The 18,539-nt window shown below is 40.2% G+C and overlaps 1 protein-coding gene across 3 annotated transcripts in view; it reads left to right on the plus strand.

Moving 5' to 3' along the window:
- The window catches only part of dab1a (DAB adaptor protein 1a), a 226,998-nt gene that overhangs the window by 107,656 nt on the left and 100,803 nt on the right, over positions 1 to 18,539 (plus strand). For all 3 annotated transcript variants that reach the window (XM_077584464.1, XM_077584465.1, XM_077584462.1), the window contains one exon: positions 17,743 to 17,802. The gene's annotated coding sequence lies outside the window, so the exon portion shown is untranslated. The remainder of the gene's footprint in view (positions 1 to 17,742; positions 17,803 to 18,539) is intronic.

Genomic DNA, 18,539 nt, shown 5'->3' on the forward strand with positions numbered 1-18,539 from the left:
GCCATCTACCATTGCAGTTTTTCAGTTCGGATCCAAATAACGAGTCATATTTCTGCATTTAGCGCAACGCCGCCGATGCTGATGCTCCTACGTTAGATCTCAGCCCCCACCAACTAATAAGTCTCGACGACGGCTCGGGGCTATTTGGCAAAAACATTTACGCTCATTTGGTTTGATGCCTTAAATGAGTCCTTGTGCCGCCTGGCGCTCACGCCGCCCCGTGTAATGCAACCTGACAGCAGCCGTTCGCTAACAAGCGCCCGTGTACGACTCGTTTGATTTCCACGAGCCGGGGCGACGGGGGAGTTCAAACATTCACATTTTTGGTGACCAAAAAAAGAACACAAGACTGATTTTTAATGAGTGAGAGGAGTTTAAGGTGTCGGCTAATTGCCAGCCGTCCCTATCGCGGCGGCTCCTCTCGGGCGTCACGCTGTCCAATTTGCGGCGGCGGTGACGAGGATATTCTCCGCGTGCAATCAGATAACGCGCAACCGAGCCGTGAAAAGCTTTGGCTCAGCCGAAATAATGGCCGGATTTACGGCAAATCTCATGGCAGCCATTTCGTCCTCTTCTTCTCACCTGCAAGCCAATCAATATGACGAGCACAGACCTCTGCCAAGGCAGGCTAATTTGGATTGGCACTGAATTTTTGACACATTTTTAGGAAATGATTGTAGATTTTTTCTGGTAAATAACTAGAATGTATTGATTTTTACTACCTCGCCCATCATCACCATTTAAACTTCATATTCCTGGCTTTGAATTCTTGAATACTAGATTGTCCCGCGCTTTAAGTGTAGTCGGCAGAGACTTGCCTCCAGGTGGTCCGAAACGTTCCTCCTCTCCTTCAGACATCACAGGCGGACCCATTGCCCCCCCACACACACACACCCCAACAGTCTACACAAGCACTCAGCTGAGAATGGAAATAGAATATGAAAGATTCTTTTCATCAGGTAACAAAGTGGCCTGTCGAAATACTTGTAGCGAGCCTTGTAGTCAGATTAGGAAGTAAAGCCCCTTTTCGCTGTTGATGCTTTTTCATTGTCAAAGGCGAGGTACAATTTCTGCATTTTAAAGACTACTCATGTATCAGTATGCGTTTTTGAAATGACTTGAAATGCAATTGCAGCAACCACCCAATCCCCTAAAATAACATGATAAAAAAATTATTTAAAAAAAATGTAATCGCATGACTTCAATACTTAATCATGATTAATCACAATTTTTATATCTGTTATAAATGCACAATAAAAAAAAATAAATTTAAAAAAGTTTTCATACTCTTGTTAGGGAAAAAGTTAAACTAATAGAAATATGGCCGCATCTTTTAGCCATTTATACAGTAATTTCATAATAATTCATAAAATTGAGTTAAAATTAAAAAGGTACTGTACTGTACTGGAAAAAAACAAGTGAGTGATGAGGTCATTTTTCTGCCACAAGATGGCATAATTGCATTCGTAAGACATTAGTGGCAGCGCAGTGCATTTTTCTTTTTATATTAACATGAAGTAACTTTTTTTTAAATTGTAAAATTCAACATGACCCCAGTCTCCCACAAATATATGCATTCAAGATATTATAATGCCAGTTTATCATTTCTACCCCTCCCAGATATCAATAACCATTTATGGCAGTATTAATTGATATATTCCTCAATTCCTCGTTACTCGTCAACATGTTGCCGGACCTTAAGTGTCGGCAGTCATGTTTTGGACAGACAGATAGCTATACGTTCCAAATAAAGAAATGTTACAATAAACACTGATCCATCAGGGGTTCTGTTTTCGTGGTCCTGCAGTCTCGCAGATTAAAAAAAAAAAAAAAAATCTTTATATTGGGGGATGATTCCTGTAAATTTAAAAGAAAAAGAGAAAATAGCAAGTGCCATTTAATTTTTTTCTGGAGCGATTAGAAAGAGATTGTTGAATATCTCAATCCTTTCCCATCCTGCATTTTACGCCTACACAAAACAATGGCTGTACGTTCATTTTATAATGTAAATCTTTGGGGATAATTATTGATGTGTATTGTGAGAAACATTATTTCTGGAATATTTTTGTCTTATTGTTTTTTAAAAAATTTTTTTTTAAATATATCACATGTCTTTGAATATGCTTGATAGCTTGTTTTGTCCGCATTAAATGAGATTGGGAATTAGCAGTTTCCCAAACCTATTAATTATAGTGAATTACATCTATGTCAGCCTATAGATTTACGCAAGAGCACCAACTAACGAATGAGGATGTGTGAGGAAGGTGTTGTGGGCACGTCTCGCAAAAACAAACCCTCCTGGCTAGCTGTCAGGCTAAGCGTTGCTATGCTAAGCGAGTTTGCTGTGGTTGTGACAATGATTCAGAGCTGAAAAAAAAAAAGAGCCTTTAAGCCAACCTCACAGTCACATATAAATATCAAAATAGGCAATCTCCGCGTATTTCTGCTTCTGTATTGATACTGCATCTCATTTATTTCCTTTGCTCCTCTTTGTCTTGCCTCTCTCTCCTTCCTTCCCTTCCTCTTTCTCTGCTGCCCTTCAGCGTACTCGCCTTCTCCCCGAAGCCCTAATCAAAGCTCGGGGAGGAGGCGAGCGCAGACAGGAAGCAGAGCGGCACACCAGCTTCCCGGCGCGCTCGCTAATGGGCCGCCGCTTGCAGTCTGTCAGCCTCGACCCATAATCCTTTGCAGCCGCAACTCCCTGACAGCAACGGCCTCCTCGGACTAGCCGCTAATGTCAGACGCTAGCTTGACTCGTCGCCGATTTCGTCTTTCTCGCTCGGATGGTGCAGGGGGTTGAACAGTTTCTCTACAGCAGTCCTTTTTATGTAGAGGATAAAGAATATATGCCTGTAATTATTGTTATTTTATCTTTCTACTTATGTAGATACCAAATTTGCATACAAATATCCATGACTGTAAACGCTTATAATGACTTCGACATTGATGCTAGTTTCATTAGCAAGTTGCGTGTTAGCAATTAAGCTGCTTGTATTGAAGTCCGCTGCCCATCATTTAGCACATTTGTTCACAACTCAAGACAAAAAATTGGCAACATCTCATAAATAAGGTATGTTACTCGTAAGTTGAGGTATCACTGTATAGGGGGGGGTTAGCAAAACTTTGCTAATAATATCTCTTTTTTTTGATAATACGAGTAACAAGGGTTGTGTAGGTTTGAGTAACAAACTCCTTTATGGCTGAAATTATTATAAAACAAATTGGAGAGAGATCTTACCTGTCATTTTTGCTAAGTCAAGTATTTTTGTTATAAAACAATTACAACGAAGATGTACGGCCAAAACACGACAGAAAAAGCCAATTGTAAAACTCTTTTAATCTTATATTTGATCGCTTCTTCTGAGGTGACTTTGGTTACCTTAACACCAGCTCATTTGCATATGTAGATGCGAACCATGAATAATTAACCAGGGTGATACACGCATGGGACTCGGGAGCACGGCAAGCCCTTCCGCGTGGATATTATAATAATAATAATCAGCATAATATGCATGACAACACCGGACGGGAAAAAGCTGACTTTTCGTCACTTGACACTTGAGTTATGATTACAGACACACGGGGGTGTCGGCGGGGTCAAGCGCCGCGTTGGCTGACGTGTTAGCTCGGCTGATGGCTGGACAAGTTGCGCGCGTGGTCCGCACACGCGGAGGGTCGGCGTGATCGATAGCTCGGCGAGGTTTGATGGCTGTAATTGGGCGCGGGGGACACGCGTGGCCTTAGATATGAACAACGTGCTCTTTTTCTAACACCTTTTTTTTTTTTTCTCCCCTTTCTATATGCCGAGTCTGCACTTGGAGACGTTTTGGGATGATTTTTTTTCTCCACGATTTAAAAGGTATCTCAGGACAATGTCCGTGAAAAGCTTTCTTCAAAATAAATCAAAGATCAGGGATTCTAGCACACTTGACGTGAGCAACTGAATACTTGCATTGAACGGATATTTTTTATAGTCGACTATAATGTGATGCTAGTCGAGTCAAAGTTGATGAATTTATTATTTAAATATATTTTTTCCCATAAATTCTTTTTTTTTTTTTCCCAGGAGCGCTCAGTATTGTTCATTCGATTTGACATCATCATTGCTCTCCTTTTAAAAAAAAAATAAAAAATTAAAATATATATATATATATATAAATATATATATATATATATATATATATATATAAATATATATATATATATATATATATGTGTGTATATGTATATATATGTATATATATTTAAAAAAAAAAAAGAGAGAGAGAAAAAAAACTAACATTTTTTTTCCCATAAATTCTTAAGAAAATTGAATTTTAAAGGCCGCTTTTTTTTTGTATCTTACTGTTTTCTTGAAATTTACTGTTGGCATGAATTTAAAAGTATTTCCTTACATTTATTTAAGACCTGACTTTGTGCACTTTAAGACAATTCAGAATATTTTAAGTTTATGTTTACAATTATGAAATTAGAATTATGAAAATATTTTCATCTCATCCTTGCTGATGTCCATGTTTGTGTAACACAGGTGCTACTTTCATTAATAAATGTAATCATTTGACCAGTTACTGCCTTCGTAAAATTTACTTTGGAATTTAATAAAAGTTTTTTTTAATCATGGCCCTGACATTTAAGAAGAATCAATGTTCCATAATTAATCTATCCAATTGAACTGAAGCAAATCAAATGGAATCAAATTGAATCGATGCCCAGCCCTAATAAAAGCAACAGTCCCGATGTGTTGTAAATGTCTGTATGTGCTGTATGTCGGAGGTTTATTTTTCCCAGGCTCCTACTGTGCCCCCCTTTGGCAGCTTCTCTTCCCTTGGCAATAAAGATCCAATTCATTCCATTCACAAGACCAATTTTACGTAACATGTCCCTTTTAATTCTGATTGTTGATGCGTCAACTCATTTAAATGCATTGCGACAACTGCAATCAAAACATCACCACAAACATTTTATTTTTTATTTTTTTTTGCTGTTAAGCTAAATTTGATTGCCACCAATCTGTGGACATATTTGCATATTTTTAATTAAACGTCTGTTATCTTCTTCACTTTCCAATACCATCCAAAGCAACGTGTCACTTCTTGCGTTCATTTAATCACGCCCGACTTGTCAGTCCAGCAGCAGACGCACACGATCATCGAGTATATTCCAACCCTCCATTTTCTATCGTGCTTGTTTTTCTAACCTACTCACTGGTCCGCTGCAGCAATTGTGATGAACTTTTTTTTTTTTTTTAATTATTGAACCCGCTGGCCACTTGATTAGGTACACATTCACAACGACAACCCCGGGGACAAAAGCTGTGTTGAAAAAAGTTTCCTCTGTGCGATGTACTCTCCCAGGAGCAAATATTCTTCCTGGTCGCATCCCGCCGAGCTGATCAATAACTCATTGCAGCAGAATGGCTAAAAGCAGTCGGTTAACATCAGTCACCAATTGTTCTCCATCAGCGGCGGCGGCTCGTCTCGTTCGTCGATATCTGCTTTTGTGCAAGGCGCATTGCTCTCTTGGCCAACCCAAAAGGGGGACTGTTTCAATCTCCATATTTATTGTCTCCCCCCCCAACCCCCCCTCCCCCATCCACGATTGACTTGCATGTGGTTTGCTCATTTCTTTACTTGCAGGGGTTGAATAACATATAGTCAGGGTTGGGGGGGGGGGGTACTTTTAAAATGTAATCGATTACAGTTACAAGTTACTTAATGTTAAAAAATGGAGTTAGTAACGTAATCCAAGTAACAAAGTAATGTAACTGGATTACTTTTGGATTACTCCATTATTGAGTATCCTCATGAAGACGAAATAAAAATAAATATCACCACAATATATACTCTATACATTTTTTTTATTTTTATTTATTTATTTATTTTTTTTTCTGGAGAGCTCAGTATTGTTCATTCGGTAATTTTACCGATTTGACATGTCATCATCATTGCGCTCTCTTTTTTATTACTATTATTTTGTATGTGGGTGAGTATGTGTGTGTGCGTGCGTGTGAGTGTGTATTCATTAGTTCACCTAAAACCTATAAAAAATCCCATACCGTTCACCTAAACCGAACACTTCCAGCCAGAGTCGTGAGGCCGTCAGGAGACCCGAGAAAGGACTAAAGAAAGGAAAGTGAAATCCAGCAGTATATACTCTAAACAATGTGCCCCTGCTATTTGCGGGTGATAGGGACAGAGTTTTCCCGTGACCCACCCAAGTGGCCGTCGCCCCACCAATTTCTTCTGCTTAAAGAAGCCGGTTGTGTCACGACACGCGAAATGTGGGTGCGGTCAAACGTCCGGCGAGCTCCGTCTTTTCCCTCTCTTTCTCCTTTTTCTATTTTTCTCTCCCCCTCATTCCTTCCATTTCATCCTCATCACCTCCAATCACCTCCACTTCTCAACACATTTACGGCCCCTTTTATCAGTCGCTCTTCTTCTCCTCTGGCTTTCTCCGCGGCACAATCAATCAGTTTGGGAATTACTCATTTGCTCGGCGTGACATATTCTCTGCGCCACCGAGGACCCGGTTAATATTCTTCTCCTCCTCTTCCTCCTCCTCCTCCTCTTTGCGTCCTCCACACGCGACTTGATAGAATCAGATGCTATTTGTCCATTAAGGGGCCGCCGGGATATTTAATAAAGGGGAATGTAATAACTGCGTGCGTGCGTGCGGCCGCGTGTGTTTGCGCACGAGAGCGAGAAAAGGGGAGCGAATATCTTTCATCCGTCACCTTGATGAGGAAATTAAATTGTCCGGTGTGGCTTTCTTCAAGAGACACCCGCCAACACACAGCAGTTCCTTTTCTATGAAAGTAACTCTAATTGATTAAAGTGATCAAAAGTTATTTGAATGAAGCCGCACGTACAGATTTATTTGCCTGTTATGAATGCTTAATAGGTGCGCGAGTCTCCCACATCCAGCCCCTCCCCCTTGCCTAACCCCCCTCAATCTACGGCCGTGCTCCTGACCAGGCCTGCATGCATGCTTATCTTCACACTGTTCACATTTTATATATTAGAACATAAAATGTGGTTATGACCAACTATAGGGGTAGCGTGAGTTTTATTCGTTCCACGACCCGTTTATTAAATCAGCTTCCCTCACTGAAATGCTATTAATCTGTTCTAGCCCCTGAAAACAGCATTTTGAAGAAAAATAGCACCATTAAATAAATCAGCATAAACAGAATAGGATGTAAAGACATAAACTGGTTTTGTAACGTGTTATGATTTATGGATGATGATGAATTGTGGTATCGGCGTGTTTTCCATTCTATATTTATATTTTGTTGAATTTTTTGTTTTTGTTTTAAGCTCCAGTGTTTCCTGGGTGCCTTTCCTCACATGGTTTCTCTGTGCCCCGCCATGTTTTTTTTTTGTGCGCGTGTGTATGTGTGTGGGCTTGAATGCTTGGGGGATGGGTGTTTTTTCTTTTCATTGTATTATAGATGTTTTAATTGTTTACTACATTGAGTTGCATTTTAATGTAAGAAAGGTGCTACATAAATACAGTTTTGATTGATTGATTGATTGAATGTACATCTATGAGTACAGCCCGGCCGATTAACCGATTAGCCCTTTTAAAATCATTTAAATTGTTTTTATATTTTATTTAATATTTTTTGCACTAAAAGACAATATATCGTGAAACAGTCAAATCTGCAATTCAGACAGTTGTTTTATTCATCACAGATCTTTTCAATTATTACTCGGCCGATATATCGGATATCGGAATTTTATTCTGCCAAATATCGGCATCGGCCCCCATCTGTCGGACCGAATCTACAACAGCACGCTTTGCCCACATGTGGTAATTGTTCCATTATTGAAAGATTTTTCACTTCATTTGAGCACTTCCTTTGGAACAGAAAGGCCAATTCCTTCATTTTTGCATTTCATTTGTCCTATTTTAAAGCTTCATACTAATTCAAAATGCGCATGAGGTTTTCAGTTGTTTTTGGTCCACTTTTCTTATTTGTTTGCTAACACTGAAAAATCACCGGCAGCTTTGTCTATCCTTGACCACCTGTTTAGGGATTAGACCTAACTAGCAGTGTTTGGCTACGTTAATTAGCTAACATTGTACAGTATACTGTCGATGTGTAGTTGCTTATCAAACCAGACAACCTTTAGGTTGTACAGAAATAATTAATTCTTTTTACTGTATGTGATTTCTGATGGATTTTTTTTTTTTCTCTATCAATACTGACTGGTCCATCAGTTCACACCCGTCTGAACAAGAGCAAGACCAGACATACTGCCTGGCTCTCCACATACAGCACATATTTTACTTGTCATAGTCAGACAGGCGCGCTGTTCCACCATGTTTTCGTTCTCACTGCAGCACATTCCTCTTCTTCTTCTCCGCTGCCCTCCCGAGTCTTGGCCCCGCTCTAATTTGTCTCTCCTGCTCTTCCTCTTCCTCCGCGGATCTCTGTGAGGTCCAGACAGACTCTCACAATGGCGTATTGACGCGCGGACACTTAGTTAGCTCATTCTCCACATGCACTCCTTCCTGTCTAATTAGAGTCGAAGCAGAAGAGCCTGTCACAGTGTGTGTGTGTGTGTGTGTGTGTGTGTGTGTGTGTGTACATGTGTGTGCGTCTTATCTCGGCGCTCTCATTAAACTCGCTTTTGTTGTTTTTCCTCTTAAGCCGCTGTTCGTTAGCGTTCCCATGACGGTGGCTGTTAGCGCGGCGTTAGGCTAAATGCTAGGCTAAGCGGTAGCGCGGGAGGCTGTTGATTAACGTTTTCGTTAGTTAGCGCCCCGGCTTCCAAAATTGTCCTCGCGTGTCCCCGCCGTCGCGTTCGCTAATAAGCCAAAAAGTGCTCCGCGGCGAGCAAACAAACACAAAATGTGCGCAATTGAGAGTTAAAGCAACACAAGCTGGGAAATTAATTAAAAACACTTTTGTGTCAACACTTCTTTAAATTTTTAGTTTAGTTGTGCTAGCTGAAGGCAACTTACTCATGCTAAATTCTATTTAAAAAAATGCTATTCATTACAGCATACATAACATTTATGAAGTCTGACAAAGAAAGCAAGCACACTACTGATTTTGAAGGATTTAGCGAGTGTCAATAATCATTTCGGGAAACATTTCTTTTCACATTTCGATAGTTGTTCAAAGTTACACAGAGACACACACACTTCCGTATTATTTCCTCAAGATGGCCATTGACCTCACTAAAGGGGAGCTGACTGCAACTGTTCATAAATTATACACATAATTAACTCACACTCACACGTACAACACACACACACACACACAAAGAAAGAAAAGGATCTCAATAATTAACAGTGAGGGATGGCTGACCACCGCCACGCATATCATAATCCCCCCCGCCAGCATTAATAATAAGCACGCAATTGCCTGACTATGTCGATGTCCTCATCTTGGTTAGATTTTTTTTTTTTTTTACTCAATTTTCTTGCTTTGGTTGAAGGATCCATTTGATTGGGTTAGATTACGTCGTGTGGCCACCCACAGAGTTTGAAAAAGAACGTACCTATAACCTGTTTTCTAATGAAGTAAATTTCAAATGTTAAACTTTGAAATATTTAAGTACAGATACCTGAAAAATTTACATAAGTACAGTATAAATTTTTTTGGGGGGGGGGGATTAGTTACTTCTCGTAGGACAACTGATCGATTAATCAACAACTACTCAATTATGAATTAATCGATTAATAATTGAGTAACTTTTTGATGAGAAATTCAACAAATCTTCAGAATTTCAGCTTCTCCACAGTAATTTTTTGCCAATTTCTGTTGTCCTCCATGATAGCAAATTTGCTTTTCCTTTGGAAAACAATAGTCAACATTTTTGCCGATTTTCCTTTTTTTTTTCAGGAGAGCTCAGTATTGTTCATTCGATTTGACATCATCATTGCTCTCCTTTTTTTTAAAAAAACAAATAAATTAAAAAAATGTAATAAATGTTGTTTTTTTTAAAATATATACTGTATATATTTTTTGTATGTGGGTGAGTATGTGTATGTGTGTGTGTGCGTGCGTGCGTGCGTGCGTGCGTGCGTGCGTGCGTGCGTGCGAGCGTGTGTGTATTCATCAGTTCACCTAAACCCCATTAAAAAAAAATCCCATACTAATAATATAATATAATAATAAATTGCCAAATGCAGAAACATCAATGTAAGTTATCACGATGTAGTGGCTATTTTTGCCGATTTTCCAACATCTTACGGGCCAAACCAGTAAGTGAACTATTATTCATTTTGAATTTTTGCACTGTTAATTTAAAATAACCTTTTTTTTAATTTATTTTTTTATTTTTTTAAACACATTTTAACTCATCCAATTCAAAATAATCATCAGATTAATTTATTATTAAAAAAGATCTTTAGCTGCAACTTTCAGCCGTAATTACTTCCTACCAATACCTCTTACATTCTAAAAAATGTGTCAAACTCGAGGACCGGGGGCCAGATCCGGTCCGGTACATCATTTTATGTGGCCCGTGAAATCATTTGTGTCAATTATAAATTGTCTTGTGTAATAAATAATATTGAGATTTTGCAAGATTTGTTCTTACCCTTTTTACAGTAACTTTAACAATAATTCAAAAAACTTTTATTTTGTACTTTTGTTTTCAAAACTTGTAGGAAGCAATCATTTTGTTGTGCAACCGTTTATTTGGTTTCCTCATCATAATGGCCGTAACTACAAAGTGACCACCCCCCCCCCCCCCCCGCGCTGTGACAAGAATGAGTTTGACACCCCTGCGTTAGGTCCATTGAAGACTCAATGAAAGGGAGTTTGTCTACTCGTACACAACTGAATGGCGACCAGTCAAAGTGTGAGGAGGAAGCTTGAAGGTGTCAAGGGGAGTATTTGGTGGCGGAGGCGAGTCTGCAGAGCCAATAAATTACAGGCCTTCAAGCCCCACTTTACATTAATGGAATGTGCCGTTCCGCCTGCGCCGCAGTGGGCCCGTTGAGATTAAAGAGCAGGGAAATGGCGGCGGACAGGCTCGGTTCGACTCGGCTCGGCCGGCCGCCGCCGCCGACCGTCCCTGCGGTGCGAGTGCCCTCCCAGCCGACGCGCTTTTCACACGCCATTATTCAGCATGAAGGCCCAGGAGGGGTCTGATCACAGTCTTGCTGTGGTAGCTTGAGTAGGATGCGGCATTAAAACATTTGTGGGGATGTCTCCGGAGATTCTTGATACTGCGTTTGAATAAAGTTGGGATTCTTCAGACCTTTGTGACTCGGGAAAGTGCAAGGAAATAGCAAGAGTTACACTAAAAGTAAGAATATGTATTAGTCACATCCTAGCATTGCTGTAAATAGTGGATAGCACGTATTATATTATATTGCCTTACACTCAATAGTTCCGTGTTTGAATCCCTGATGGAGCCTCCCTGTGTTCGTGGCTTTTCATGTGGCTTCTCTCCAGACACTACAAATTTCAAACCGTAACCCTGGATTAAAACCTTAAACATGAAACCCTATTCCAGGCTGAAATCATTAATTCAAACTTTAACCCTGGCTTTAATCCGTAATTTGAAACTATATCCCTTGTTTGAAACCCTTACTTTGGCTTGACTTTGACTAAAGAGGCTTTAAAAACCATATCCTCATCTTTAAACCCTAATTTGAACCACTAACATGTCTATGTAACCTTAACAGGAAAACTCTAACCTAAGGTTTAATGATGTCCATTTCTTCAAACACCAAAATGTATTTGAAACTTTTACTTGGTACCCCTAACCCAAGCTTGAAACTCGACTTTGAAAACCCTGGCCCAGGCTTGAAACCAGAACTCAAGACCCCTTAACTCAGACTTGAAACCCTACTTTGAAATTATAATACAAGATTAAAACCTTAATTTGAAACCTCTAACCCTGCTTTGAAATCTAACCCTGTATCGAAGCACACATTTAAAAGACCAACTCTTGTTTGAAATTTTAACCCAGTCTTGAAACCTTCATCTTAAACCCTGACTTTTGATTGAATCCCTAACTCCGGCTTTAAATCCTAACCCCAGCACTAGTCCTGAAACTGAACTCTAGTTTGAATCCCTCACTGCCTAGATCGCTTGTGTGGATCACCCAGAAGTGTGCTCCTCCAGTTTAAGAGGATTTTATGCATGAGGAAAGGCACCACTCTACTTAAGTAAGCACTGATAGCTGAAGAATCTACTCTATTACAGTAACTGAGTATTTGCACTCGCATACGTTCCACTAATGGAACCAGCAGACACAATACGCCACACGCTGTGCTGCCTGTCTGCCGGCGGCATCAGTATGCTGGCGGCGTGGCCATGTGTCTTCCCCCCCCACCCCCCACCCCCACCGCGTCCAGCTCGCCTTCACGATTCGCACTCTCAGTCATACCTGCAGCCGCAGCCGTCTGTGTGCGCCCTCATTCCGCAGCTCATCCTTCTTTGGAGGGGAAAATGGAGCTCCATTTGGCTGGGCTGCCAGCGCGGCCTTCACTTACCGCAACGCTGAAGGATGTGTTAGCCCTCTTGCCACCCAGCGCTTTTGCTGAAACCTCACATGGGCAGAACCCTGGTTCGAAAGTTTACTGGAAAAAACAATAAACCCTTAATCCCAAATTTGTTGAATTTTTTTGTTTTTGTTTTAAGCTCCAGTGTTTCCTGGGTGCCTTTTTAAAGATATTATAACATTTTTAATACCTAATTTCATATATCAACTATTGTTACACATTATTAACATTTTAATTCTTTATATTAACCTTGTCGAAATGTTTTGTGTCCTGTGCAGAGCAGATGGTGTTGACTTCGTATAGGCTGACTTTAAGATGGGACATACTATTTAGTCTAAAAAAGTTCCTTCTCAGCGCTTTGTGCGAAAACACATTTGGTCCTTGAGAACAGAATCTGTTTTGAACACCCACACCCGACTCTGTTTTCGCCATCGCTCACGGAAAAGTACCAGAGAGTATGTTTTGTCTACAAATGAAAGAGAGGAGGTCTTTTTAACTATAAGAAACCGTTGTGCACGCGGAAGAGCTACATTTGACGCTCTGAATCCCACGATGTTTAAGTGATGATTAGAGGCAGTTATTTGTCCAGAGATTCTCTGTTTTTTATTAAATCATTTTTGCAAAGGTGTATTTTTCTTACATTAAATCTATCTTCATTTTTGGAACACGCAAAGAGGACAGAATTCCTTTATTCCTCTTCACTTTCCTCACATGGTTTCTCTGTGCCCCGCCATGTTTTTTTTTTTTTTGTGTGTGTGTGTATGTGTGTGGGCTGTAACGCTGTCTTGAAACCTTTACCCTTGGCTGGTTTGCCTGAATCCTGCACTGCCAATGCTAGCGTTAGCGTCCAGTCATATGCTTGCTCTTCTGCTTTTCAGTGAATAACGCAGCCATTAATTGCCTTGCAGATGGCTGTCATCGTGTGTGCGTGTGTACGTGTGTGTCTGTGTGTGTGTGTTGTGTCTCAGTGGGTGTCTGGTGAGAGGGTGCTCAAGTGTGGAGGACTCATCATTGGTTATTAGGAGCAAGCGGGGGGCCAGCGGGTTGAAGAGGTAGGCGATGATCTGATTGCTATCATGTCTCTGAAACTCCCACTGCCACCGTCTTTGAAACCCTAATCCAGGCTTGAAACTCTAACCTAAACTTGATTCACTAACTCTGACTTGAAACAGTACTTTGATATGCTAGCCATTGTTCGAAACGCTAACACAGGCTTCACATTCTAAACCCAAGTCAGAAACCTTGATTTGAAACCCTAACACTAGATTGAAACTCTGATGTCAACACTTGCTGGCGAAAAACTGATTTATAACTCTAGTTTTAAGCCCTACTTTGAAACCCAGTTTCTTAATAACCTTCCTTGAAGCCCTATTCCCGTCTTAAAACCCTAACTCTTGCTTCAAATCCTCATTTTTAAAACTAACGCCCAATTTCAAACCCTACTTTGAAACTCAAAACCAGGAATAAAGCTCTATAAGGAAACCCTAGCCCTTGATGGTTTAAAAAAATAAAATTAAACCCGATTTCGGAATTCTAACCCAGGTTTGAAATCCTAACTTGACACCCAGGCCTATTTTGAAGATGGCTTGAAACCCTAATTGTTGTTTGATAGTTTTTAAAACTAACCCCCAATTTCAAACTCTACTTTAAAACTCAAAACCAGGAATAAAGCTCTATAATGAAACCCTAGCCCTTGATGGTTTAAAAAAATAAAATTAAACCCGATTTCGGAATTCTAACCCAGGTTTGAAATCCTAACTTGACACCCAAACCTATTTTGAAGATGGCTTGAAACCCTAATTGTTGTTTGATAGTATTTAAAACTAACCCCCAATTTCAAACTCTACTTTAAAACTCAAAACCAGGAATAAAGCTCTATAATGAAATCCTAGCCCTTGATGGTTTAAAAAAATAAAATTAAACCCGATTTCGGAATTCTAACCCAGCTTTGAAATCCTAACTTGACACCCAAGCCTATTTTGAAGATGGCTTGAAACCCTAATTGTTGTTTGATAGTTTTTTAAAACTAACCCCCAATTTCAAACTCTACTTTAAAACTCAAAACCAGGAATAAAGCTCTATAATGAAACCCTAGCCCTTGATGGTTTAAAAAAATAAAATTAAACCCGATTTCGGAATTCTAACCCAGGTTTGAAATCCTAACTTGACACCCAAGCCTATTTTGAAGATGGCTTGAAACCCTAATTGTTGTTTGATAGTTGTTTTTTGAAAACTTAATCCTGGATTGAAACCCTAATTTTAAACCCCACCCCTTGTTTAAAACGCTAACCCTGACTTAAGACCCTCTTCAAATCTCAACCCGATCTTGAAACCTTGCTCTAAATCTTTGAAGCCTTAAAATGTCTTGTATCTTGTATCATAAGCCTAAAACCAGTTTCGAAGCTAAACTCAGGTTTGTAGCCCTGATTTGAACCCCTAACCAAGGCTGAACTATGAATCTCCAACCGCGGCTTGAAGCCCTCGCCTGAATCTGTCATTTGTTGCCGCTAATTTCCTGCAGCGCATCATAGCCAAGGAAGAATAAGACTCCAGACAACCTCGTCGGCCATGATTAATTCATCTCATATTCTTCTTAGCTGGGAATTAATGTGCACTTAATATTCAATATTCCTATATGCTGCTTCACATGCACATGATTGCAACATGATTATGAAAAGGCCTGCGTAGCGTGCGGGCGCACGTCGGGGGGTTGTTGAAGAGTCGGGCGAGTGAGCCGAAAGCCGAAGAAGACATTTTTTTGTAAACGACTTGGTTAATTCTGTTTCGCCTCAGCAGTAATGCTTAAGTAATTGAAAGTAGAAACAAAAATGGAACTGAAAGAGGCAATTTGCAGGGCACGACTGCGAGTGGAGTCTCACTGCATTTCCTTATGCAAATACACCAGGAAATTACAACTCATTTATTTTGCCACTTCTCATTGTCTGTAATGTCTTTACGTTAAACTGCCCCACTGGGGGGGGAAACCACTAGATTACATGATAACAGTCCTCAGAATGTTTTCATTCTGCATAATTGGACCTTGTTTAGAGTCATGGAGTGTTAATTATTATAGCGCAGAAAAAGTTAGGGCGATAGATGGATATTCTGGTGAAGTTTCCGGATGAACCTAAAATGCACTTTATAGGCGAACTTAGTGAATATGACTTTGTGTTAACTTTTGACTGAATGTCCAGTTGTTCTACTTTTCTAAACTTCATCACAATTTGCTGTTCTCTAACAAGGATTTAAATGGCTAAATTCACAACAGGGGTTTGAACCATGAAAATTTCCGAGCATGTCCTCTTCTACCTTTCTGTGAATCGTCCAGTGTCTTCCAATAAATGTCCTTGTTCAATTAGAGCTGATATAAACAGTCCTCTTCATCATGATGTACACTTTTCTTTTTTTTCTTTTTTTTTTTTTTTACATCAAGACACCAATATACTGTATGTATTTAAGATTTCACCAAAATGCATAGCTTATGAACATCTGCTAGCTTCATGCTAACACCTAATAAACAGTACAATAAATCTGATTTTATTAATTGTGATACATATCACAGATGTTTGTTAAAAAATACATGGGAAGACGACCTTGATAAAAAACTAAAATAATAATAATCACATAGTAAATAGCAATCGTACAAAAATGTGGAACTTCCGATGTGAAGTTAACAGTTTTGACTGGGCTATAGTGTTCGAACGTACTGCAAAGTTGTTTGAACGTCTTGATAAAGTTGTTCGAACTTACTTGAAAGACGTTCAAACAAATTGATAGTCGTTGAAATGTACCGCAAAGTTATTCGAACATCTTAATGAAGTCCTTCAAATTTCTTGATAAAGTCATTGGAACGTATTAATAGTCGTTCAAACGTCCTGATAAAATCATTGTCTTGATAGTTGTTTGAATGTCCTGATGAAGTCATTTGAACGTACTGCAAAGTCGTTCGAATCTACCACAAAGTTGTTTGAACTTATTGATAAAGTCATTTGAATGTCTTGAAGTTGTTTGAAAGTCCTGATAAAGTCATTTGAACGTCTTGATAAAGTCGTTTGAACGTTGTGCAAAGCCGTTCGAATTGTACCACAAAGTTGTTTGAACATCTTACTAAAGTCCTTTGAACTTCTTGATAAAGTCGACCATCTTGATTGTCGTTCGAACGTACTGCACAGTTGTTTGAACATCTTGATGAAGTCGTTTGAACGTACTGCAAAGTCGTTCGAATCTACCACAAAGTTGTTTGAACATCTTACTAAAGTCCTTTGAACTTCTTGATAAAGTCATTCGCACGTCTTGAAGTTGTTTGAAAGTCCTGACAAAGTCATTTGAACGTCTTGATGAAACCGTTCGAACGTCTTGATAAAGTCGTTTGAACGTTGTGCAAAGTCGTTCGAACGTCTTGATAAAGTCGTTTGAACGTTGTGCAAAGTCGTTCGAACGTCTTGATAAAGTCATTTGAACGTTGTGCAAAGTCGTTCGAACGTCTTGATAAAGTCATTTGAACGTTGTGCAAAGTCGTTCGAACGTCTTGATAAAGTCGTTTGAACGTTCTGCAAAGTCGTTCGAACGTCTTGATAAAGTCGTTTGAACGTTGTGCAAAGTCGTTTGAACGTCTTGATAAAGTTGTTTCAAAATTATATAATTTTTCAAAGTTGTTTAACCTTCTTTGGAAACCCCGATTGTAAGAATTGGCAGGCATGCTTAACCACTTGCACAACGTGCCACCCTTCCGGGATTCAAACCAAAGATATCAATTTCTCAATCCTGGCCTGCGCTAACAAGCTAACCTCCGCACGGCGCTCCGCGTCTGGAGCCGTTTTCTTCATCGACGGAGCAGAAAATGGCAGGATTCATTCCCGTCACGTGTCCAATTAGACGTCCCGCCGTTCTTGTCTCTTGTCATCTCGCCGCGACGTTTGTAAAAAATGGGAAGCGTTGGCGGCGTCCAAATGGAGGCGAGCCCCGCGGTCGCCTCCGTTTTTGTTCCCGAAGCGCACTCGCATTAGCCTCGTTTATTCCCCATGTGTGTTCGCGTGTATGTGTGTTTTTTGCCGGCTTTGTGCTACATTAGCCTCACAGTCACAGGTAATGATCTCATCTTCCCGCTGGCGTTGAGAGGCACAAAAGGAGAGTCGCACACACACACACACACATTCAGATTGCCATTGTAATGTTGCTCTAATGGGCTACCTGACAAGTGCTTTTTCTTAATGCCGCGGCCCCCCCCACTCCCTCACTCGCACCTCTCTTCTTCTCCTCGCCCCGCAGGTGCACGTTTGCCTGCCTTTGAGGAGCTCTGACATGGATGCCAGGTGTGCTGACGCTCAGGTGGGTTGCTCGCTAGAACTCGCTAGCTAACAAGTCACGTTGGACACGGATGAATTCGCCAGTCGTGGTTTTGCGCAGGCGGCATTCATTTGCAGTCTGGACGCCGAGCGGTGATTGTCTCCTGCTCCGGAGGGAGTCTCCACGGGTCTCCGGTAACACCGGGGCTAAATATAGCCCACAAACTTGGAAAGCTTGAGTATCCTCACCTAGTCCCGATGCCCTCGCTGCCAAACTCCAGTCCTGGTTGTCACGGTAACAAAAGTGATGCTTGAGTAATTTCAACGAAACTGATATGTGGATGGCGAGCGCGTTTACGCACATGACCAAAATTATTGGTAGCCTACAATCAACCCTGGAAAACCCAAGAACCCTTTTCTTCTTTGGAAAATTATGAATTATAAATTAAATGACTGCTATAAGTTCACTGAACACCAAAATATGTTTTTTCAATTTTAACCCTTGTTTTTTGAACTAGCTCAGAGTTGCTAATTTATCAAAATATATATATATAAAACATACTCCTAGGCATTCTGCAACATGATATGAAATAGATTAACAAAAAAATAATAATAATTTTACCATCTGCTGGTTTGCTGAGAAGATGGTTTTGTTTGGATTGATTTCCAGCTCAACAAAACAGCATGTTGCCAGCAGCCATCTTGTCACCACCACTCTGGCTCATGTAAGTGCAATGTTCATCCACTAGATGGCCCCATGCAGGGGTCAGAAGTGGCACT

Source organism: Vanacampus margaritifer, chromosome 13 (genome assembly GCF_051991255.1).
Source record: "Vanacampus margaritifer isolate UIUO_Vmar chromosome 13, RoL_Vmar_1.0, whole genome shotgun sequence".
Taxonomy (NCBI): Eukaryota; Metazoa; Chordata; class Actinopteri; order Syngnathiformes; family Syngnathidae; genus Vanacampus; species Vanacampus margaritifer.